Genomic DNA, 27567 nt, shown 5'->3' on the forward strand with positions numbered 1-27567 from the left:
CCCATGAATACCGTGAGACACAAAGGGATTCCCCAAAGGTTAATGTGTGGTGTGGACTAATGCACGACCGAGTCATTGGGCCTTTCTTTTTTACAGAAAAGACGGTCTCATCAGTCGTATACTTAGACATGTTGGAAAACTTCGTATTTCCACAACTAGAAGAGCTTCAGCCACACGTCTTTTTGCAACAAGATGGTGCACCACCTCATTGGGGTATCATTGTTCGTAGTTCTTTGAATGACCATTTTCCAGGTAGATGGATTGGGCGAAGAGGTCCAATTCCTTGGCCACCCAGATCACCTGATGTAGCGCTGCTGGACTTTTTTCTTTGGGGATTTATAAAGGACAATGTTTACAGGAGGATCGTGTCGAACATGGATGACCTAAAAGCCAGAATTACAACCGCAATAGCCTCTGTGGATGCCGGCATGCTTGTCGCTACCTGGCGTGAAATTGACTATCGACTTGATATTCTCCGTGCGACGAAGGGGGCACACGTGGAAGTTCATTGACAAGGGTCATGAAACTTTTTGAGCCTATCTAACCATTTATGTTATTAATTTTAATCTATCTTTATTATTTTATGAGTTATTAAGCATCAAAATGGGTCCGGGATTTATAAACACCCTGCATATTAAAAGGGAAAATATTCTGTGTATCGATGGATTAAAGAAATGTACTACTGAAATGAATAAATCTAGATATTCTTTTACAATAAACTTAATGAGAACTCAATTAACGATCTAACAATATTCAAGATTGGTTACAGTTAAACTAAGATTCAAAAAATTTTCATATTTATTTATAAATTTTACTTACTTTTAATAAGCATTTAAAAAATGATTATATTTCATTGCAAATTATGTTTTTCATTAATGTAATACTTTTAAAATAAACATATATTACTATGAATTTGCTGCGTGTTGAAAAACATGTAAAATGTAAACATATATATTTATAAAATTTGGATGCAATTAAACTAATATTAAAGAGCAAATAAATTTTACTAAATTTTAAAACTACATTGATAAAATAATGAAGTTTAAAATGAAAACTAAAACGTATCTTTTTTATTTTTCTAATGCTGTGATAAGTTATAAAAATTTTAAAATACTACCAATTTACTATTTTTCAATAAAAGAAGTTATTTTGTTTTCATTATTTTGTAAATTCAGAAAATAGACGACCCCTTAAAAAAGCATCATAAATAGAATGGGTCTTGAAAGGTCGATTGTCTCAAAGTATATTTTTCAACGTACTTAAAACATGCTGCTACGTTATTTTCTAAACTGCCTTCTTGGATTGATTTAGCTTTTCTTTGCAATGGCTGACGTTCTATAGCAGTTTTTAGAATTTACCATTAGTCATTTATTTGATTTTTTGTATTTATTTTTTGTTACTCGCATTCTTTCAAAGAAATAAAAAGGGAACATTTATTCCTCGTAAACCTATTGAAAGTTTAAATCTTTGTTTCGCTGTTGAATTTTGAAATATAGGACGTGTTTAAACATTTCATTTAAAAATGGCAATAAGTGTTTTCAATATACTGGTTAAGACGAGGAAGATAAAAAAACCATAAAATTTTAATGAACTTAAAGATAATTTTAACGATTAAAATAAAGATATAAAGTTGAGTTTATGCATTTATTCATCGTAAACTTATATAAAGTTAAAATATTTGTTCATCTTGTGATTCTCGAAATATAAGACGAGTTGCAACATTTTATTTAAAAATGGCAATGTATTGGTTGAGACGATGAAGATAAAAAACCGCAAAATTTCAATAAATATAAAGATAATTTTAAAGATTGAATGAAAGATATAAAGCTGAGCTTATTCATTTTATTCATAAACCTATTTAAAGTCTACATTTTTGTTTCTCTTGTGAATCTCGAAATATAGGACATGTGGAAGCATTTCATTTAGAAAGGACAATAAGTACTTTGAATAAACTGCTTAAGAAAATGAAGATAAAAGCATAAAAATGTTTTCAATATGTAGACAATTTTAAGTTATACGTGTGCAAATATACAGCATAGTTATCTCATATTGTCGTTAGATCGTCTCGTAGACCTTTAGCCTATAAGAAAAAAGCGTATCACGTGATCAATACCCTAAAAAAGGACTTATGAGATATTTGCTTGTAACCAACCACTGAATTCGACCAATGACAACAATTTTTGCTTTGATTCGGTGTTTTATGACAACATTTCAACTTTATACAATCCTTTTCGTATCTTTGCTTACTTGCGATACTCAAATTTGTTCTACATTTGTAACTTATTTTTGATTGTATTTGAATTGTTTTGTTAAATTGTGAAATTAATTAATTTAATTTCATCATCTAGGTTATTATTTGTTTTGTTTGGTAACTATTGATGGAAAGTAAAAATCGTGGACAGCAGAATCACGGAGCAAATCAACATAAAGATCAAGAGAATTCGAACTATAAGAGTTTCTTACTATGCTTCCTACATGTTATATTGCAAGTGACATTTCTAATGTTGTTGTTCGGGTTTTTTTCATCAGATTTAATACATTTATTAAAGAAACTTCTTCTGGAGCTGCTTTTGGTAAAATAATGGGATATACATGCAACATCGCATTTTAGAACAGAGGATTACTCCATTCTCACTGTCTATTTATTCCAAATTCCCTGAGGCAGTTCTGTTTGTTTTTTCCTTTTCCAATCATTTTTTATAAACTAAGAATTGGCGCTTGGAATGGAATGAGTAAAGGGAGATTATTCAATTCCAGAAGTATTTGAAGACTCTTTTGAAGATTCCCAGAAGGAGTAGGCCACGTCTTCTAAGAGTCCTTTATAAGACCGATAACTGAAAACCAGTGTAAGACCATGAACCTAATAGTTGTCTCGTAACTAACGTCCTCAGCCTACGAGTAAGCCGACATTGTCATGTGACAAATTAAAGTTCTATCCTATACTAAGGGCCTACGGAAGGAGGTGGAAAGAACTTTCAATGAATTGATTCTAGATAATAAAAAGTTGACGAAGTCCTATGCTGTGATTATTAAGAGAGTCCATATTGCTATCAGGCATCAGGTGGCTGCTGAATATGTCATGTTGGTGAAATCCAACACGACATATGAGAAGTCAATTAACGACAAAATAAATCCACCAGATGAGAAGTCAATTGAAAACAAAATAATTCCAACAGAATTCAAGTTTGTAGTCAAGTGAGTGAGAAAAAATACGAAATGGCGGAGTACATGTGGCCTCGGAGCACTTTGAGAGGTTTATTAAAGACGAAATAAATCTTGCAGAACTCAAGCCTGGAGTCAAGTGATTGAAGAAAATTCAAATGGCAGAGTATTACTCCATTGAAAAATATAAGTCTGAGTTTGAAGCAACAGGTTTGAGCGAGGCTTTTGTTTGACAAGCATCGTCGAGAAAGAGGCTTTGCATGCTTTACGATGTCGACGAAGCAATCACGAAGGGAGACCTTAATATGCTCCTTCAAGAGAATAATAAAGAACTTACAGATGCTGAATTTGAAGTCGTCTTTTCAATCAAGTCTAGAATCAAGTCAGTTGGGACAATAGAGCCTAAAGTTTTCAAGAAGAATATTCAAATTGTTAACTTCAAGCAAGGTTGACGTGTTGTTACAGTAAGTAATGTTTTAGAGCTCTAAGATGCAAAAAAATCAACAGACTAGGGCATATGGGAACTAAGTGTACTAATGATAAAACATGAGCTAACTGCAGTTTGCCAAGACCCCATGCGAAAAAGTGCATTTTAAAAAGCAATTGTGTGAATTACGCTGAAGCAAACAAGAATTTTGAGCACTAACCATAGTGCCTGGAAAAGAATGCGCTCGTGAAGTGCTGGCACACATGCAAAAAAAAGTAATTTCTACTAATGGAAGAAAAGAATGAACATCTTGTTCTTTGTAAGCCGATCTCTGTCATTCCTCAATCTGCTGTTCTTTCTGCAATCGATGTATTACCATTTTGATGCATTTTCAAATTCATTTTGTATTTTTAAATGAAGGCATGGTTCGTAATTTATAGATGGAAAAACCCTCAGTAGACCACGAGATGGCAGCTGTCTATCTGCTGTAGGCCCAGACGTTTCTCTCGTCAGCAGACGGATTGGCACTACCACCCTGCGGGATCTGAATTTTCCGAGTTTGGTGGGTGCTCATCGGTCTCAATTGTTCAATGACTCAATCAATGTGCTCCTGATATATATATATATATATATATATATATATATATATATATATATATATATATATATATATATATATATATATATATATATATATATATATATATATATATATATATATATATATATATATATATATATATATATATATATATATATATATATATATATATATATATATATATATATATATATATATATATATATATATATATATATATATATATATATATATATATATATATATATATATATATATATATATATATATATATATATATATATATAGTTAAACAAATTATAAAGGTAACATTGGAGGACACGCTGAACCACATTTAACTATGCTCGGAGCCTGCGAACACTATTGCTGGTGTCTTGTGTATCAATCTAATTTCATTTTAAACTTCTCTACGTTTTAACTTGTATTGTTTTTATAAATTTTTAATTTAACAAGCATTGCTTTTATCAACTTTTAACTGATTGTTTTGATTCTTAACTTGTTCTGCCTTTTAACCTCTTTATCGAATTTTAACTTCTATATTTTATCACTGTTTTGCATGTTCCTGCAAAGTTTTAACATTTATAGGTTTTCGGGTGATTTTGTGTTGTTTTTTTATTTTTTTTTAACCTTTTTACTACTTTATTATTTTATTTGGCTTTAACTTGTTTTATAGAATTGTACTGAACATTATTTTAGATATTCAGATTTTTATATTCACTGTTGATGTAACTTTTAGAGATTTATGTATTTTTAAGGTATCATTTGTGTATTTATCAACTCTCGTATGCCCTAAAATAGGGCGGGGCGAGATAAGAATAAACTATATATATATATATATATATATATATATATATATATATATATATATATATATATATATATATATATATATATATATATATATATATATATATATATATATATATATATATATATATATATATATATATATATATATATATAAGCATAACGGAAATAGAAGTAAGAAAATAAGAAAAGAACACAAAAACAAAAAGGAAAAGAATCTTAAATAAAAAAGAAAAATAATTCAAAGTTTAGAAAACTCAAAAAAATTTTATAAAATTATTAGTTAAAAATTAGAAAAATTAACAACGAAAATATATTCTGGTTATCAACTCACGCAATTATATCCGCAAAAGTAGTGCTTTCTGATATTGTATTTATTCTGATATTGTATTATTCAAAGCAAAGTGTATCAATGCAATAATTTGCGGAGCACCAACAATGTTTCTTACGTATATAAACAAAAATTTAAAATCGTAACCTCTACAATCTTTAATCCATTTTTAAAATTGGATGTGAATTATTAATTATGTAAACCGGTTTCGAACTGAATAATGAATTAAGAAAGAGAATTTAGACTAGGAAATAGTATGAAACGATTTATTGAAGCTTTTTATATTACTTCCCCCACCCTAAAAGTTGACTTAAAGTCTAGGAAATTTAAAAAATTGCAATTCACTTGTTATACTTTCCTTAAGTGAGAAGCACAAGAATTATGAAAAGACAAAAATTTGTAATATTAACGTACAAGTGGTATGAAAAATTAATATAGAATGTGAAAAACACACTTTCGTTAAAATGGTTAAAAATTTACCACCGAAATAATAATTAAAGTAGCGTTACATTTTAATTGGAGGGTAAAATTATATTAGCGTTACAATTTAATTGGAGATATTAATTTTCATTCATAATAGTTTAAATGACTTATTGTTTTTCAGTTCTTTATCATTTGTTTGAAGTGCACGATGAAAATTTTCATCTGGAAATATTCTTCATTATAACACATTTCAAATAAAATTTTCATTCAAAATGGAAAAAGTTTATGCATAGCTTAAAAATTTAAAAGTATTAAAACGTGAAATATAAAAATATGGAAAACAATTGGCCCATTCTGTTAAAGGAAAAAACTTCGATCTGAAGAATTCGTTAATTGGTTGTTTCATTTAACTATTTAAAAAAAAATGACACGCAATGGTCTTTATTCTGAAGTTTAGGACTTCAGTATTTTTAAGTTATAGTTCAGTATTTGCTGGACTGGATTTTGAAGGGTCGGATCTTCCAGAAAAAGAGGGCAACATGTTCATATGAATCATGTTATGATAGGTCATGCTTCTAGTTATTTTTGAAAATTTGTTAAATTTTTCAAATAACAGCGAAACGTTAGCAAAGCATTAAATTAAATACAAAGCGTACGTTAAAGATAACATAAGTTTTAAATTAACTCTATTAAAATTGCTAAACCATATTAGTAAAATTATTACACTTATTCATGAGATAATTTTAATTTGTCATGTGAGTGATATTTTCGCAGTTTTGATTCATGAACCATTTCTGTATTTTCTTTATTATAGGTATTTCTTTTTATTGATTTTATAATTAAGACAAGAACTTTTTTTCTAGAACTATGTATGTACCTCTAAAAGTAGATGCAAGTTTTTTTTAATTTTGGGGTATTTTAAGTATTCATACATTACTGTATCGTTAGGGGGAAATATGATATGAGTATGTCTAGCATAACACATTTTATTTTATTATACTTTCTTACTAAAAAATGCTGTTTTTTGTTATTTCATAATGGAGAGAACTTCAGTCTAAAGTCACTGTGTGTTTGCGTAGTAAATAAAATGTTTACTCTTTCTTGAGATTGAGAAATAAATAAATCATCTTTATCTTAATAAATAACTTCAGCACAGTACCGAAAAACATATTCCTGTGTCAATACTTTGCACTAGAGAAAATGGTTAGAGAAATGGCTTTGCACTATAAAAAGCATTCTAAAGCATATCTTATAATTATTTATTTTCTTCTTCAACTCATTTATGATTATATAAGATTGCAATTGTTGTCAATAAACAATGCAATAAACTGTGATTAATAGTCAAATGAAGAAAGTATAGCAACAAATGTATACTAATAATAATAATAAACATTAATAACTGATACAATAAGAGTAAACGAAAGCAAAATCCAAAGACAGAGATAACATGACTGTCTTTAGCAAGATGCCATAACTTCTGCTTATTACTCAACCATTTATGATGAAAAAGAAAGCAGAACTGGAAAGAAAGAAAAAAGCATTAAAATACATGAAAAATCCTTAAAATAGCAGGTGTACGACTTTGTGGTTGTGAAATTTCTTGGCATAATATTTTTACATTTGTGGCTATGAAAGTTTGCAAAGCTTGAAAGTTTCTAACCAGAGAACCAAGGATAAAAAGAAATTGTTCATTTTTCCTGAAAAAGTGGATGAATAGTGCATTTCTCTGGGTTATGTTGTTTTTAAAACTTTATGGCTAAGAAAACAATGAGGCAAACTTTTTGAATTTTTTCAATCATCATTAGTCACAATGCGTACTATCATACATTCCATCTTTTTTTTCTCATTTTTCTAATATTTATCTTCTAAAATTTTATAACGTGAAACTAATAATTTATTCGGTGCCTGGTATAAATATAATTTATACAACTTTTAAATAATAATAAAAAATTCTTTCAACTGTCCTCAAATGTATTTTTGCCATTTTATTCCCCCCATAGGTAATATTTCTATGAATTTGGTTCCAGCGGCAGTTTTCATTCCAAAGCATTAAATTGGTCAAAATGAACCCTGTTGTCTGGGTAACTTTTCCCACCGTGTTTTTTTTTTTTTTCCAACCATGTCTAAAACTCTCAGTAGATGGTATAAATAAAATAATTTTTATATTACATTCTTAAATCATATAATAGCTACAGTATATATCGATAGTACTTTCTAAGCGAAAATAAAAATTTCAGAAAAACTATCAATTTATTCCATTTTTATAAACGTTTTCTGCGATGCATGATATCTATCTATCTATCTATCTATCTATCTATCTATCTATATATATATTTATATATATATATATATATATATGTATATATATATATATATAGATAGATAGATAGATAGATAGATAGATAGATAGATAAATAGCTTTATTGTTTTTGCGCGACTGAAACCAGTTTGCACTTGTTTACGTTTGTGTAATTATTGGTTGCCATTGTAATGCAATACGTTACAAATAAATACAAATAGGAAGTATGTGAAAAATCAACTGTATGAAAACTCATTAAATGTATGCTTAAATATAAAAGTATTGCATCTAAACTCGTGCAAAACATGTAATTATTAACAAACTACAATGCGTCTAATAATTTGATCTAGTTATTATAATATACTACTTATTATAATATACTATATAATACCTGATTAAGAAAATATTCCATATTTATTCAATATGTAGTCTAATTTATTCAATCGTTGAATTTATATTATATATCGTTTAATTTAACCAATTGATGCACAAACGTAAACAAGTGCAAACCGGTTTCAGTAGCGTAAAAACAATAAAGCTGTATAGTATCAACTGATAATTAAGATTTCACGTAGAATCTTATAGTGCCTTTAATAATTTGGCCAGAGACCGTATATATATATATATATATATATATATATATATATAATAGGGGTGGGATGTGGAAAGAAAGACACAGAAGATATTTACGGGCAAAGTCAGTTTTAGGGGGAAACATCGACAAATCAGTTCCATCGTCTATTGGTATTCCCCACCTCCCCTTGTCACGAGGAACATTCAATACATCGACTCTCTGACTTGTGGGTTATCGAAAGCTCTCGCCAAATGCTCCTACTCTCTCAAAATCGCCAAACCCCATTGACTCAACTCAAGCCTTATGCAAACAAAGCTTTCGAGTTAAAAGAAAGGAAAAGTGAAGAGGAAAATGCGTCAAAACTTCCAAATGCTTTTACAATATTTAATGACAAATCTCATTTTTTTAAATGGAACTCAGACATATATTTGAAAACTAACTTCGGTAAAGTTTAGCCCATTTTAAATAGTGTTTTTTTATTTTTCATTCCGTACTATTTTTAGGGGAATATTTCAATAATAAATGAAATTATTTTTGATTAATAATAAGATATTGGGTAAGGTGCACTGTAAAAAAATCTGGATCAAATTACGGTATAAAATACCGTATTACTTTGGGTACTTTGGTTGCATCATCCGTAAAACTCATTTTTACCGTAAAATATTATACCGTAATTTTTACAATAATATGTATGTAATTAGAGTGATTAAGGGATTTTACGGTGATTATTACTATAAAAATTACTTTATATCAGATGTTCTGGTAAACAGGTTATTACATGTTCTGAGAAAAATGGATTTTACCGTGAAAAGTACTTTTTGCCGGAATGTTTTACAGTGTGGTATAATTCGATCATAAAAGCAGTATTTCTTGAATTTGCTCGCTTGAAATTGCTTGAATTATTTGAAGTTATCGTTAAAAATTTAGAAAGAAAAAAAAAGAAAAAGAGGAAAGAAGAAAAGAAACGTTTTACACTTTTTATTGCTATTTTAGATTATATTCTATCAAAATATTTTAAGATATGTTTATGCATATATATATATATATATATATATATATATATATATATATATATATATATCTTAAAATTTCGAAATAATATATATATATATAGAGAGAGAGAGATAGCACTTATGATTTTAGGATATATGAGACAGAGATTTCATTTCCATCTTTAAGTCTTAATTTATTTTGTATTAAATAATATTTCTAACTAAATATTTCTTTAATAAAGATTAGTATTATTAGAATTATTTTATATAAGACCAAGATAAGGGATAATTTGATGAGATTCGACAATAATTGTCTTTCTTGAATTTGCTGAAGTGTAACTGTTGTAAACTGTGAAAGCTTTTCGATACCTTTTGATGGAATTATCTAAAATACTCTATCAATTCACATAATATTACACTTTATGATACATATTACGCACTTAGGATACGTTTCAAGATGCATAGTGTTTAGAAATATGTTTGAAAACAAATTTCTTACATATTTATGTAATTTCAGAGACTTTATTTCATTTTCTATAAATAATATTTGAGCTAAATATTTAAATTATAAAAAAAGTTTTTTTTGATAAAATCAATATATTTGGGGTAAGGTGATGTAATTTAAACTCTTGAAGATTGAAATTTTTTATATATTTTGCTGCAATTTCAGATTATATTCTTTCGGCAAACCTAACCCAACATTGCTGTCATTTAAATCCATTTTTTTTCCTTACACTCTAATTTTTTTCTTAAAGGGATATTTAAAGAATTTCTGCTAAATAATTTTTTATGGAAAAGTAAGTCCTTTTATTTTTGTAACTAAAATTTCATAATTATTTTTCATTAAACTTTAAATTTCAAAGATAGAATATGAAAATTTGAAGTTTAAAAAAATTATTACAACAAAAAATATTACTGAACAATTAAATTTCAAAGTTGACCTTGCATGAAAATAACTATTCCAGGATTTTGATAAAAAAATAAAACAATAATATTATTTTATTAAAGCAAAATTTAAAGCTTTTAATTTTTTCACATAAACTTTCTCAATTATTTAAAATATACCCTTAATATTTTGAGCAGAATTAACTTTTGATTCTAATGCGAAATTTATTGACATATTCTCATGCCAAATTGTTGTGCCCCACAAAACTCACATTTTTCAAAATATTTCAGAATCAGTCTATTTTAATTAAAAAATTAAATGGTTTTGCAAAATATTTTATCAAAAATGTGAAGCCAAACTATTTCTTTATATACATTAAAAAAGTTAGAATACTACATTACAAACTCTGTAAATTATAGGAAATCGAAAATGTCTACATGTCTGCTGTGTCAAGAAATTTAAGTCACTTAATCTAATACATGAACAAATTCACATGCAAAAATTATCATGAATAAGGTTATGTCATGTTCACTATATATTTTACTTATGCTAATATTAAATCATATTTATGATAAATAATAATACTTATTTTCATTGTCATGTCGTGTTATTTATTATACTGCAACAAAAAAAGTTCAAATGTTCTAATGCTATTGCTAATGCTAATCCTAAGCAAAATGATTGACAAAACAACTAAAACAACAGTAGATTTATTAATGAAAATATAGGACACAGCTACATTTTTTGTTGATGATCAACACCCGAAAATATTTCGCAACTTGAATACGGTTCTAGTTCCTGATTGTAAAAATAAATTCATGCCCGTTAAGTTATCAAGACCATAAAAATACAGGTCAACCTGTAAATTTTATCCTCGATGAAAATATATGGTCACTGACCGTAAATATACATAAATATTTCTATACATGCTTGAAAAATATTTCTTTATTTCGGACCTTGACGTTGTTTGACTCAGACGACTTGTTTGTTGAATCAAAGTTAATCCTGGAACGATACGCAATAGTGTAGCGCTGACTGACTGGCTTCGAATCTGGTACATTTGCCTCCGTAGCTTCGATGCTGAAACCACCATGAAAAAGGGTCTACTTTTTCGAATTGAGCTGGGAAGCTTTATATAGTGGCTGTCGCTTTATGTAGTGACTATTAATTTTAACAATTTGTGCAAAAGTAATTTTTTTAAGGTAAAGTCATAAAACTATTATTAAAAGATATTTAGTAATTGCACTAAGCTTTTTTTTCTCTCAAAGAAAGGAGTTGTCGTTAAAAATTAACAGTAAACTATCTTAATTTTGTTAAAGTTCGTTATTATTATGGTTACTATGCTTTTTTCCAAATAAGGAAGCTGGACGCAAAATTTAACTGTCAACTCTCACAACTTTACGGAAATTTCTATTAGTGTAATAGCCTCTAAAAATGGTCTTAAAAATTAGAAAAAAAATGACCTTAAAATTAAAAAAACTATATTATTCTTTAGTTATATTTAGAAAATATAGTATTGAAATACGTATCTTATTTTAAATCTGGATGCAGGTTTTAGACGTCTGAAATAAATATTTGAGGGGAAAAATAATATATGACGAAAACAAAGCTACAAGAGGTATTAAGAGTTAAATTTTTTTTAAAAATTATAGCGAATTTGAAAATGTAAACGTAATATATACCTCAGAATGTAAAAATCAAATATCCATAAACGTAAAAAAACAACAACTCTAAAATCTCAAAACTGACCAAGAAGATTTCAAAAGCTGCCCTTCAAAAAAGAATCCGAATATACATAGAAAGTAAATACCATCAAAATTTAGATTTCAGAAAATATATTTTATAAACATATATACTGTAAAAACATTTGGATAAAATTTCGATAAAAGTACCGGCACTCTGATGCCGTCTGGTTCAATACTTTGCCACCAATACTTTTCAATACTTTTAACGTAAAATTTTACTGATAAAAAAATCTGATATTTCAAAATTTTTACAGTAATGTTTATTGTAAAATCATTGAGCCAGTGTAATCAAATAAATATTACTGTAAAAACTGCGTTATAAAATTTTATAGTAAAAATGGGTTTCACGGTGTTTTACAGATGCTGCACTGAGGGTGCTAGAAATATTTACTGGTATTTGATTTAAAATGGAATTTAAGAGGACTTGAATAAAATTTTACCGGAATTTTTTACAGTGCATTTGATTCATAGATTTTTCTTTTTCAATTAGATTTTTCTATTACAATTATTTATGTGCTAAATAGCACATAAATAATTATAACTGAAAAATCTATGTGCTATTTATGTGCTAAATAGCACATAAATAATTTTTTTTAGTAGCAGGAAGAAAAGTGGATTCAAAAAGTATTTCAGTAAATATAATTATTGGAAGAACTTTTTTTAAAAAAATATTGTAATATTTGGTATTTTGCATGGAGTCCCAAAATTTTCGGGTTTTTCGATTTTTTATAATAAAATAATAGGAAAGCAATTACGTTTTTCTATTGACGTTTAATAGTTAAATAAGCAGGGAACAATTTTTAGTCTTATATTAATAAATTAAGTGTGAAGATAAATATTGCATTTTTGTACCGATTTACAGTCTTTGGCATTTACTTCTGATACTAAAATACGCAATCTTCTAAACATTTAAAAATTACTCTATTCAAGACTTCTTTTTAAGATTTTTTCTCGATGCATACAATTTGTTTTTGTTTTTATAAAATTATTTTCTCTTCTTTTCTTTTTTGTCCTAGTGAACCATTAAATATCCATAAAATTTTTCGAAAAAATTTCAAATATTTTTAATTCTTATACAACTAAAAAAATATTATAATTCAATATTACCCTCTTTTTGATTAAAAAAAATATGTATGTTCATTCATCTTCTGGACTTTTTGTATTAGTATCTTTTAAAAAAAGAAAAGATTCAATATGTTTATTATATCTAAATATATATATGTTTATTATATCTTAATATGTTTATTTTTCTTTTTTATTACATGTGGAAAATTTACAATTCAAATTATAAATTTTCTCATTTAAAAACAGAAATTAAAATCGAATTATTGAACTATTCCGAATTCCACCCACATATTTTGCTTAGTTTCTTAGATCTATCATTTTAAAGCTGAAAAAAACAAGGTTATGCTATCACGAAAATATTAAAAAATGCTTCAGTACCGCTTATAATTCAATAGAAAGACTGTAATAGAATATAAACTCGTTCTTATTGAGATAAATAAATCTTACATATTTCCGTTTATATATTTATATTCATACAGTGCTCAAAGCAATAAAACGATACTGTAAGTCCCGTATAAATAACGGTATAAGCAATTTTTTTTTTTTTTTTGCATGAAATGAAAGTTGTTATTGTTGTTGTTCATTTACGTCGCACTAGAGCTTCACAATGGGCTATTAGCGACGGTCTGGGAAACATCCCTAAGGATGATCCGAAGACATGCCATCACAATTTTGATCCTCTACAGAGGGGATGCCCTCCCCGCTTCGGTAGCCCGACGACCTGCACGCGAAGTCGAGCACTTTACGGTAGCACAGTTTAACGAGGACCAATACCGCACACCCTCGGTCCCTACGCAGGCTGATCCAAGTCCTCACCCACCCGCACACTGACCGCAACCAGTGATGCTTGACTTCGGTGATCTGCTGAGAGCCGTGTCTTAACGATCAGTCCACTGCGGGACCATAAAATGAAAGAAGAGAGTCTCAAATGCAATTTTTTTCTTACTTACAAACTTCGCAGTATGCAAATTTTGAGTTTGATGACGAGGACGACGCTTTATTGACAGCGAATTTAATTTGGCGTTCAACTTAATATACGACAAAGCGGAAAAGAATGATCGACATTCAGTAAGCGCGTTGATTTGATGAGCGCGATGTCCCAACGAAGTCATTTAAAGGAATCAGAAGCTTGGAGAATTGCTGGATGGCTGGAAGGGTGGGGGGTAAAAACAGGCCGAAGTAGCGGAAGCCATTGGAATTTCACAAAGTGTGGTTTCCAGGATCTGGAACCGTTTTTTGGATACTGGAAATGCAGGTGAAAGATCAGGGCAAGGGCGTGGACGTGCAAATGCACCCAATGAAGACCGTTATTTAACGTCAACGGCTCGGAGACATCGAAATGTGAATGCCACTCTTCTTCAACAACGACTTCATTGGGCTACTGGCACCCCAGTTTCGACACAAACTGCCCAAAACCACCTTCATGCTGCTGTATGCTCGCCGACCAATGGTGTGCGTCACGTTAACAGCAACAGAGCATGTGAACAGGAGGAAACATTAATGGCGCAATATTCTTTTCTCTGACGAGTCCCATTTTCCTGTTCATCTTGATAATAGGAATATTTTTATCTGCACTAGAAACAATCCTGCGTTCGCGCACGAAAGTGTAAGATTTGGCGGTGGGGCAGTGATGGTCTATGTTGGCATCTCCATTGATGGGCGCACCTATCTCCATATCTTTCGAAATGGAGCTCTGACCGATCACCGATATTAGGATGAGATTCTGAGAGATATTGTAGTCCTTACTCTGCAGCAATTGTAGATGACTTCATGTTAATAGACGACAATTGCTGGCTACATCGTGATAACTTGGTGAATGATTTCATTTTGGAGGAAGGAATCATACGAATGGATTGGCCGGCGTGTTCTCCGGACATGAACCCATACGAGCATGTTTGGGACATTCTGAGCAGACTGGACGCCTACCAACCCCATTGACTCTCCAAGAACTGGAAAGAGCTCTTTTGGAGGAGTTGGGCAGAATACCCAAGTCCCTCATTAATAACCTCATTAACTCGATGCCTCATTGGTATTCAACGTTGCTGGTCATCCGGGGAAAACCACTTACTAAAAACGATTTTCTTTCAAGGAAACCTTTTCTTATTTGTTTTTCTCATATGCACAAATTGTGTTTTTATTCCTTATGTTACCAAATGCTCAATAAATCGCCCTTTTTTCGGCCAAACCCGGCCTACTACGTTTGTCGATAAAGTATAAGTGCAAGATCAACGCTATATATATATATATAATTAAATATTTATATTTTATCATGAAAAGTAATGCTTTTCATAAGTTGTGGTAAAATTTTAAATCATTCAATTTAAGAAATTAATCTTAAAACCTTTCCAATAACCTTCATTCAGAGTTAACTAAAATTGCACCAGGAATGTATATCTATAAATTTATTACATTTATGTTATATTGGAATCTTTGAATTTGAACTATTCTATATACATATTTTTGTGAAAATTTAAGTATTCGTTATATAAAATATTACATTTTATTCCAAAGGCGCAATAAGAAAAATAGAAGTTCAAAATTTGTAATCATGAAGTAATAATATGTCAGTCTGAAGTAATAATAAATAGCCATTCTAGATAGGAATTTTACGAAGTATAAATAAGTACAGTGCAATTAAACTTTATATATTTTACATTTATTTTTTTGAAGAAAAAAAAATCCTGGGAAGAATTAGAGTATATAATAGTAATTTTTTTCGGGTTTTTTTAAACAAATTTTGAAGCTAGACTCAGAATAAATTTTAATTATATTTTTTATTCATTTATTTAAAAAAAAATTCGGATTACACGTTTTGTTTAATTTAAAATCCATGAATGCTGAAGAAGAGTTTATCAACTAACCGGGCTCAAGCCTCAAAAATCTATACAAACGCATCGGAATCCATTCAATCGGTTAAAGATTGAATCCTAATACTTGCTGCAATCTTAATCAGTTGTTGAATGGGAACATAAAATGCTGTGACTAGGGTATTAACAATTTCGGGAAGGCAACATAAGACCTGTGGAATTTATTAAAACCGTTTTTGCTATTTAAATTTGTGAGGAGACTCACCCGAGTTTTATTTGTTGTCATGAAATTTGAAACATTTCATCATTTTTTTTTTCCTTGTTAAATAATTAAAATGGTTTTGATCACGTGATTTTTTTTATATAGCAGAAATGGTTCTTCAAGCGAGAATGAAAGGAATTCCCTTCCAATCTAATTAAAAAAGGCGAAAAGTAGCCAAATCCAGAGAGATGGCTCTTTTTGGAATACTTTTTATCCGTTGAAGAAGCCCAGGAATCATTTCGGAAAAGTGGGGGTGGAGATATTTGACGGATAGGCAGCTTCCCCCCCACCATGAGAGTTCCACCAATGAAGCAGCCGAGGAAAGAGGGAATAGGGAAGAAGGGGGGGATCTGGTGGGGAGTGATAAAGGCCCTCTCCTTTGTGTAGAGAAATGTGGCCCTCAAGATATTAGAAAAGGGACGAAAATGGACTCAATGCTTACATACTTTATTTTATTTCCTATTCCAGCTGATTGGATGATCATTAAACATTTCTTCTTTGCATACCTTTCAATTTACTACCACAAATGATTCCTTTCAAATAATAGGAAGGATGTCCACAAAAAGTTCATCAAGTATAACGAACATTTCAATAGTTAGGAGATGCTACAAAAACTAATAGCCCGAAAACATTTTGTTTCATTTAAAATTTCGAAATAATTTAAAATATAATGCGAAATATATAAAATAAAATTATCTAAATCTTAATTTATATAAGAGTCAAAGAAAAAAAGCATCGATATAATTGTATTTATTAAAATATTTGCCAAATACAAATTATCTAATTAATAGAAGGACAAAAAAATTACATCTGAACACCGGAAAAAAACTTACCAAAATAGAGAAATTTCGCACTTTTAAGTAACATTCCGCATGAGCTAGTACAAATGCTCTGCGTAAACTCTATAAAGAACCGAAATTGTTTTATAGTAACTAACCTGTGCAGAACATATTTACGTAAACTTGCAGGATGCTAAGTGATTAGTTTTTCTAATTAAAAAAGATTACATTATTAACCATTTGCCAATTGATAAAATTTGAACTAAAATTAAAAATAATTCGAATATAATTTATTTTAGATTTATACCAAATAATCACTCCAAGGTGCTTATGATGGTTTTATAGAACCTTCCCGAAAAAAAATACCGAATAGGTTGAGAAAATTCTCGTTCCTACTAAAGTATAAGGCTTTACTTTTTAACAAACTTTCTGCAAATGAACGAATCAAAGCAACTTAAACAGAATTAACTCATTTGCCTGGAAAAAACATCTTTCTCATTTTTGAGTTACATTCACTCGAGACTAAGCCTCGAGGGTTACAAAAATAACTCAAATAAACCATTTTAATTTAAACTTTAAATAATTTCTATCATTTTAGATTAACAATCAGCATCATTTGAATGATATCATTTTCATACTAGGGTTAATTTCTATCATGTCATATTATCAATCGCCATTATTAGAATAATTGTCATGAGTCATTATAAGACCATAATGGAGTTAATTTTTTTTTTTCATTTTCGCTGTATTCTGTAGTAGGCGAGTATAATAAATCTGGTTTGAGTTAGATTGTCATTAAATACTGAGTGTTAGAACAGGGCTGAAAATATATATGAAGTTAGGGTAAAGTGTGCAAGTATTACGGTAAATGTGATTTTGCATTATCACTGATCATCCAAATCATCACTAAATTTGGTAAATATGATAAATTATTTAATCAAATTTACCGGTTCGTTAGCAAAATCCTCAAATTGTAGCGGGAAATGTAATCAATTCAGATTATATTGCGGAATAGTAAGAACTTAATTCCAAAAATGAATATTATGTAATATTACTCATTATTTCAATAATTATGTAGAAATAGTCACTGTTTATTTTTTATTTTATCTTGCAAGACATTCAATTTCACACTACCTCCCTAAAAAAAGTTTTTTTTCTTCAGATTTGAAGTTTACTATGAATTTTACACTCAGAATAAATTTTAAAAAAATGTTACAATATGGAATACTATGCAATATCTCATAACCTTACAGGGAAAAAAACCTTAAGGTACATCAGTGGGCAATGTATGAACATGCACTTTTTAACATATTTACCAAAATATGCGATTATTATTAAAAATAACTGAGCTAATCGGGTTAATAAACGGATAGGAAAATGAGAGCCATTTCCCGATATTCTTTATGCTGAGTTTTTTTAACGTTAAAAGCCCTCCTTCTACTAACGTTTAACAGTTATTTAATGCATTGACATTTTTTTGAGTTTAAGAAGTTACGGCCTTTAATTGAAACAGTGCAGTAAGATTTAATAGCCGTCATGACGTTTTTCTAGTAATATCGTGACGACTACAATTTTATTCTTTACAACATTTTTCTTGAAAATATTATTTATTTATTTATTTATTTATTCATTTATTTATTTTGAAATTAAGACCTTGATACTCCACAAAATAATTCACTGCCCCATCACCAGTTGGAGATTATATAAACAAATTGAAAGCGTTGATAAATATTCAATAATTTATCACATCTATCAAGTTTAATTTTGATTATGAAATCACATAATCACCAGTTCATTAAATTTATATATGTATATATATATATATATATATATATATATATATATATATATATATATATATATATATATATATATATATATATATTACATATATTCGGTAGGAGTAAAACATCCATGACTACCAAGACATATTAACTATAATAACATATATATTCAAAAATGAAATCTAATAAAACCGTGATTTATTTATTTACACAGAATCCTAGTGTTGTCACGATACAATAAACCAGAAATGTGAAACATTTTCTTTGAGTTGATTTGAATGACTTTTTGCAATAAATATGTAAACCAAGATAATTTAGCCTTATTTATTTATTTTCGGGTAGATGCTTAGTTGGTAAAGTCTTTCAATCACATTTCAGCTATCAAATCAATAGCACTGCCTGTCTGTTTTTTCCTAACAGAATTTGCAACTAAAGTTCAATTAAACGCAGCAAAACTATCTGGTTCAAAAAAACAAAAAAAAGAAGTTCTCAACACAAGTTAAAAAGAAATTCACCGTTTTTTCAGTGGAGAATTTAACTCATTCATCTTATCGTGGTTTTTCGGAACTCTGTCGCCAAGGGAAATATAAAAAAAATTTACATTTTAAGTGTCCCACGCTTGAAGCAAAACGATGATTTTAAACTATAGTTTATCTTGCCTTGAAGAATTATCTGGGAATTAGAACGGACGAATAACTTAAATATTTTAAAAGCAGCTAACTTTTTCAAAAATTTCCAGTTTGGAAACACCCCTCTCCCCCCCCCCCGTAGATGAAAATTATCAAAATCACTGCCTTATTCTCAGTTTTTGCAAATTGTTTAGAGAAATATTTGTTTCAGAATAAGATATAATTTAGCATCCAAATCTTAAAAAAGAGGATATGGGAAGTTTTATTCATCTTTTTTAAATTAAGGACAATAAATTCGATAATAAAACTACCATTAATTAATTGAGAGTTTTATGTATAAAATAATTTAATTTCTCCATTTATTTTTAATGCCCTGAAATTTTGATTTGCTCAGTTTTAAGTATTTTGTGGTTCACAGCATTTTCGAATGATCGAAATAAAATATTCTTAGAACTCAGTGAAGAGTAGCTGCTTACATTGTATATCCACTTCATCTTTAAAATAAAATTAAAATATTGTTGAGATCAGAAAACAAAACTGGAAAACCATTAATTTTTATTTCTAAAATATATTTTATGGTATGAATAAGTTTGAAGTCTCTCAAAAAAAGACCAAGATAATAGTATTATTATAATCGGTTAGACCCAATTAAAATCAAGATATCAGATCAAAGTAAGGCCAGCTCAAAATCAAGATATTGTAGACAATTTTCTTTCATGTTGCGCATTAGAAGCTCTAATCAGCCAGTTGCACACTCAATTAAATATTAAATTTAATTTACTCCATAGAATGTTTTGTTCATTGTTTTAATGTTTTGGGTCGTATGCTAGTAGGGATTGATCAAAAACGGAAATAAGTGTTCGGAAACAAAAAAATTTTGCACCATGATAATGCGTCTTCTCATAAATTGATGTTGTAAGGCTCAGCAAAAAAATTAGCAGAAGTACATTGCTGTCGGAAGTGATTACTTTGAAGGAGATTAGATAAATTCGGGCAATTTAATTAATGTCATTTGTTTTACACTAACTTTTCAGGCACTTTTTGATCACAGAAAACATAGTAATATAAAATATTTTAACACACGTTAAACCATATTAACATGCAAATTTGCTGCAATAGTATTATTGTGCTAAATTGAAGCAGATTTATAGTACTTTAGTGGTGTGATTGTTATGGGAGAATATAAGAAGTCAACGAACAATCAAATAACACTTTAAAATAACTAATAAAATAATAAAATAACTAAATAAACACAACTTTAATAAAATTAACTTATCACTCATAAGACATAAACGAACATACTGCACCTGGAGAAAAACAAGACTGAACAAAACTGTGAATTCCCTTTCGGACAATAATATTTCGAAAGCTAAAATTAAATTGAGTATTGTATAGTCCAGCAGTACGGCACAATCTTCAAATGAAAAACAATGGTATAAACAGGATCACTACAGCACAAATAAAATCAACGCAAGTTTGATTAAATGTGACTAGCTACATTAGTTTAACCACGAATGGAAATAGAGCTAGTAATAAAAAGTTATATAATTTAAGACCTTATCAAGGCAAAATTACGCAATACTTTACTTACTTCAAACTTTTTATGACGCTTCCTTTTTTTTACATAATTTGACAATATGCACAGTGTGAAAACATTTTTAATAATATATATATTAAAACTTAACAAAAATGATAATGATATTATGCTTCCTTCATAGACAAGAGTAAGGACGAAATAAATGTTGGTTAACTTTCAGTGACATTACCCGATTTTTACATAATTTGACATGCACAAGTAGCAACACAAACAAGTGACACGCTAAAAGTATAAATTGAAACTAAGAGAAATGAGAATGATCCAAGACTTATTTTATCGTTGAAGATACGGACGAAGTAAAGTTTCAACGTCTATCCCCTGTTTTTGCATAATTTACATAATTGCATTTTTCATTGGCAAGAGTATGGGCAGTAAAAGTCCGTTAACTCTCAATGACACCTCCCCATTTTTACATAATTCGTCAGAATGGACAAATGAGAACATTTCTTTAATGACAGAGAAAGGTTACTCACTCATTGGATCGGTCCTTTCATTGAACCACCTCTGTTATTTTATGTTATAACCTACTCTGAACAGCCGATCCATTTCCGGATTTACAACTCTCAATGTTCAACTCCATAGCTTTGAAATTTTAGAACCAACTCAGAAGACAAGAGAATTCGAGGATAAAGCATAGGGGGGAAAATAGACTTCATGAAGGACGCTTTAATGGAACTAATCCGCATTTGCGTAACACGGAGAAAAGAAGCACGAAAACCTCCCTCGGTTAGCCTGTCGTCAAGGGAAGTTTTAACATATGATACTTACACCACTAGGGGTATTTTACGTCAGCACTGTGGTAGGTGTGAACAAGGAGCAGAATTGGTATCGGCCAGCCATCGCTGTGATTTGAATCTGGATCACTTCATTGGCGGCGAGCGCTCTATCTCCTGAGCCAACCCGGCTCATTTGCATTATTTTGCTGTCATTCGCAACTGTTGTGCTGATTGCTTAAAATGAAGTGTGAGGATCACTATCTAAACATAGATCAATAACGTGAAAATCGGTTTTCCCAGAGAGTTATTATACGGTGAAGATGCGTGGTGCTGTGAGAAAAACCGTTCCTATACACGTGTAGATAAGAAAAAAAAGAATAGTGAAAAACACGGTAGGAATTTTCGAGAGAATTTAATGATTTTGGAAGGATTTTGAGGAGAAAACTGTCCCCCCCCCCTCCCGATTTTCAAATTCTCAATATCAAAGATTGTAAATTTCGTTTCAAAATTTTCAGGGGATGCAAATAAATACTTGTGACATTCAGGGAAAATCTTATTTTTATGATTCAAATCGAATGCTTTCTCCTGAAGCCCTCGTGAACCCTTTTTCCCACTTTATGCCCAATTATGTCCTATAAAGCATTTTCTGACTTTGAAACTATATTTAAAAATTACTTATTAATAGAAACTTAGCTTGCTTCGTTGGGCTCTTATTTTTCCAATATTTACTTAGCATTTTATAGTCTATATGCGGAAGGTAAATAACAAGGGGTGCTGGGATGGGAGGTCACAGTGGGTAGCTATGATCTCCCATACATTTTTACTATTCGACAAATTTAATCTGGGCATTCGGCATTTTTACGAAATTTCATTTTCTCTCTCTCACTTATTTTAGAAAACTCAAATAAAATTAGTCAATATCACGCTTTTTTTTTAACTTTTTAAATAGCGATGATAAAAATATGCAAAAATATTATTTTACGTATTTATACCACAATTCTTACACTTCATAAGGCAAAGAGGGTATTAGATTTATTTCTTCAATAAATCTGATACCCTTTTTGCCTTTAGAAAGCCTATTTTTCAATAATTTGTCATTGTGCTTCTGTTTCCGAGCACAAGTGGGCCAGTTTCATTTGAAATTCAGGGATAAACTGTTAACTAGCTCATCTTCAAAAAACCCTTTTCTATAAAACAAAAGAAAAATTCGAAAAGTGAAACAGTGAATAGGTAAATAGAATTTGGTTAGTTATACCAGAGTGAAAAAAATTATCAATTGTGATTACATACTGCAGAAATATATCTGGATTTTTAAAACTTAAAATGTATATGATTAAAAGACTGCGTTAATTAGCACAAAGTTCAACACTTAACGTGTGGAATTATTTTTATCTCTTTCTATTAAAAAAGAAAGTAAAAACAGCCGCTCACTGTCCTAATTCATAAACGATTAGTTGGAACAATATTTTGCACATTTCTATGAAAATGATTCTGGTAAGAAGACATAAATGAGCATTCATATTTATATATATAATAATAATATAAAATATATAAATATATATATATTTTAATTTTTTTTCTCTTGCAGTTATGTACTCTTATGTCTTTAAAGTGGAAACATTTTGCTTAAATTTTGAATTAGTTGTGAAGTAATTAAATAGTTTATACCGATATAGTACCAGTCCTTCGAATTTTTAGAAAAACGTATTGCAGAAAAAAATAATTTTTTGCCGTTTTGTACTTTGACTGAAATCTCTTTTTTTAAATTTTGAATTAGTTTCGGAGTAATTAAATTTTTTAAAAAAATGCAGGGAGAAACAAAATCCGGTAAAATTATCGTACTGTTTGGTAATGATACTTTTGTTTAAAAAAAATGAAGAAAAAGAAGAAAAATATTATAGTTCTGGTAATGGAAACCAAAATATACGGTATCACGACAAAATTACCATATTTTAACACGTTTACCAATTTTATTGCATACTATAAAGCCATTTTTTATGGTTAATTTTGCTAAAATCATTACTAAAGCTCTTCAATGAAAAGGAGCCAGAAAAAAGCGTAGAGCCAGAAGCACTGCAAAATTTTCCGTATTCTGCTAGTTTTGACCATGCTTTTTTCCTCTGTGGGGTATTTTTTATATTATCCAGAAAGGTAAGCAAAAAATGAGTATTTTTTTACATCATTTGGGCACAACAATGCCAAATATTCTTCTATCATTAAAAAAAAAAATTGGGATTATTTATATAGGAGGACTCAACATCAATAATATTCTATTTTTATTCGGTATTCGAGGATATTTGCTGATCGCCACATTATTTGTTATTCTGATTGTGGGAGAGTAAAACTATTACCTAAGTCTTCAATTTATCTACGAATAAATTTATTTATTTTCTTTATTTTCATTTATCAAATGGTTCATTAATAGTTTTATGTGCTCCCTAAAATAATTAAGCATAAAATCGTTAAATCAGTTACATATTTGTAAAAAAGTAAACATAATATGAAAATGGAACCAAGAGAATAATTTACTTTTTTACTGCAACGAATGAACTACATCCTTATGTATACTTTATTTTACAATGATTACGGCTTTTTGACTTACTGTTTCAAATTTGGCAACTGAATGTATTTTGAAAAATGCCATTACATTTATATTCAATAATCGGTAACGTGTGCTGAATTGAATATCTCCTTCGTCATTTCTCAAATAATAAATGAATGAAAGTGTTAAAAATTTGATTGATTTTTATGAGTTTGATTAAATTTCATCAGAGCCTAAAACCACAACAATGATAGTTTATGTGCTGAAATTAATTAGGTATTTATGATGATCCCGAACATTTTGAATCAAATTTATTAATTAAAGAAGAATAAGAATCATTGCCTTTTTAGGATTCGGTCCAATTTGTTCAAAATCGGAATTTCCCCTCTCCCAAAAATTCGTGGTGTGCCTGAATAATAATTGCATAAACAAGTACAAAACTACAAAATTTGATTGAATACTACGAAATTTTTGCCAATATTCAAAAATAAGTGGCCCAACGATTGCAATCTTCCATCTAAATAACAGAAATGTAGATAGTGCAATGTTTTTTTCATAACAGTACAACCGAAATAAACTTTCATAAATTTTCAAAATCAACATAACTTCTCAATATTTTAACAACTTTGCTTAAAATTTAACATGTGCTCGACTAACGTATTTTTAATTTAAATTATAGAGAAAAACACCATTTGAAGTATTCATCATCAATAAATCACTATTTATTATATGCAATATAAGCTTATAGAATTATGCAAAAATAAAAACCGAGCAAAAAAATAATATTTTTACGAACTGTGGAGCAGATAATGTTCATCATTTTTTGAGAGAAGAAATTACAGATAGAAGAAACATAAAAAAGTTACTGTGCTATATTTAAATACTAAATCCCTAAAATTATTACTTTGTTAATGAAAAGTGTTTTAAAATTTTGAAAGATATATTGAAAAAGTTTCCATAAACAAAATATAAATACAATCCTAATGTTCAAAATCCTAATGAAAAGCATTATTAAAAATGATTTTTTCCAGCGTACTGCACTCTTTAAATAACTTTGGATTCAATCATCAAATTTTTGCTTATTAAAATAAAGTCTCAATGATTTAATTTAACCAGGCAACCATTCATATTACCAGATTTCCGTTCATATGGCAACGGGTTCCCGGAATTTCTAGTCTTAAAAATTATATTTTTTTAATGCACATATAATAAAAATAAAAAACTGCAAAGTAAATTTTATCAAATAATTATTTTTATACCATACTAAGTTATCATGATAAAATTACAAATTTTACCACATTCGCAGAGTTTTAACACAGAAAAGTAATACATTATTTCATTGCAATTTTACCAAAATCACTACCAAAGCTCTTCATTAGAAATTACCATGCTTCTTTAATGTTCCTATAGAGCCAGAAACATGGTAAATTTTACCATATTCTGGTAGCTTTGATACTCGTTATTCCTCAGTATCAAATTATGAAACCAGAAAAAAACATGCTGTTTCTAATAAAGCAGGCTTATTTACATATTTATTTTATTTTTTTATTTTTGATGGACTTGGATTTTTGATTCTCAAGATATGGGAAGGAATGGCCACAATTAGCAAAATATTGTCGCAGTTGTTGGGTCAGAAATGTGGCTGAAAATTTGGACCATAATATGAATTTCATTTTTTGCATATTCGCCTGAAATTACTAAAGCGAATCCAAAACTTTTGCACACACTTATTAAACTAATTTATCCTAAGATAATTTCATATAAAATAGTATTTTCTAAGATTATTTATCAATATTTTTATTATTTAATATAAAATTCGTCTTAATATTTTCAATACTTAAGCATACAATTTCTTACGTCATTTTCAATTCAGTAATTTTTAATTGGAAGATACACAATTTGAGCGAACCGAGTCGAATAATTTCTGAGTGAGGAAATTTTAAAAAATATGCTTTTTTTCTTAAATTTTTACTTCAAAAGAAAGCTAAAAGCATCAGTTTTTGAAAGTTAAGATATTGAAAGTTAAACATTAATTATTGAGGGATTGAAAGTTACGAAATTGAAAGTTAAGCATCAATTTTTGAAACTTAAAAAAATCTGCTTAAAAAAAGCCGTGTTTCTGAAATTTCATTTCAAGAGACAAATTTTTAAGGTTTGATTTTGAAAATTTACAAATCCTAATAGCATTTAAATAAACCTTAATGAAATGTTAATAATCCAAGAAAATTATAAAAAGTAATTATGATACTACCTTTTTGTAATCCGTTTAATCCTACGTGTCAAAACCAATAACGATGCTACTGTACAATAACAGCTCAACTAATGAAATTCTTGAGTGATTCTAACAAGTAATCTATATTCAAAAGATAGTTCACCTGCTTCTTGCATTGATCCTATCATTTTTCTACAAAGCATACTTTTTTCCCCATTGCAGTTCATTTGCTAAATCATTGGTATTAATCACAGTTTTTTTATTTACTTTAACCTGAATTAAAATATTCTTTTTTCTTCAGAGGTCAAATCAGAATCCTATTCCTTAACAGTTAGTTTACGAATGAGTTTTTCTTGCTCAGTTTTAATCAGAATTTGCATAATTTTTTTTCTTCGTTTTTATCAGAGTTAAAGAATTGTTTTTTTGTTCAATGTTTTTATCTAAATTCTTTCCCTTTAGAGATGTTTTGCAAAAGTAATGTAGCGGTTAGTTTACGAAAGAGTTTTTCTTGCTCAGTTTTAATCAGAATTCGCATAATTTTTTTTTTCGTCGTTTTTATCAGAATTAATGAATTGTTTTTGTTCAATGTTTTTATCTGAATCCTTTTCCTTTAGAAATTTTTTGCAAAAGTAATGTAACAGTTAGTTTACGAAGGAGTTTTTCTTGCTCAGTTTTAATCTGAATTTGCATAATTTTTCTTCTTCGTTTTTATCAGTATTAACGAATTGATTTTTTTGTTCAGTATTTACATAAAAATTCTCTTTCTTTTTAATTGATTTGCTAAAGTATTGTTTTCTGTTCAATATTTATATCTGAATCATTTTCCTTAAGGAATGTTTTGCAAAAGTAATGTAACAGTCAGCTTACGAAAGAGTTCTTCTTGCTCAGTTTTAATCAGAATTTGCATAATTTTTCTTCTTCGTTTTT

At 28.9% G+C, this 27567-nt stretch overlaps 1 protein-coding gene across 2 annotated transcripts in view; it reads right to left on the reverse strand.

Moving 5' to 3' along the window:
• The window catches only part of LOC107457564 (homeobox protein OTX2), a 153771-nt gene extending 127044 nt beyond the window's left edge, over positions 1 to 26727 (reverse strand). The window contains exon 1 of one of the 2 annotated variants that reach the window (XM_071188097.2): positions 26680 to 26727. The gene's annotated coding sequence lies outside the window, so the exon portion shown is untranslated. The remainder of the gene's footprint in view (positions 1 to 26679) is intronic. The other variant, XM_071188098.2, reaches the window with a different exon arrangement.
• Positions 26728 to 27567: the final 840 nt, after the last annotated feature.

Source organism: Parasteatoda tepidariorum, chromosome 12 (genome assembly GCF_982258835.1).
Source record: "Parasteatoda tepidariorum strain Cologne lab strain chromosome 12, Ptep-v5.0, whole genome shotgun sequence".
NCBI lineage: Eukaryota > Metazoa > Arthropoda > Arachnida > Araneae > Theridiidae > Parasteatoda > Parasteatoda tepidariorum.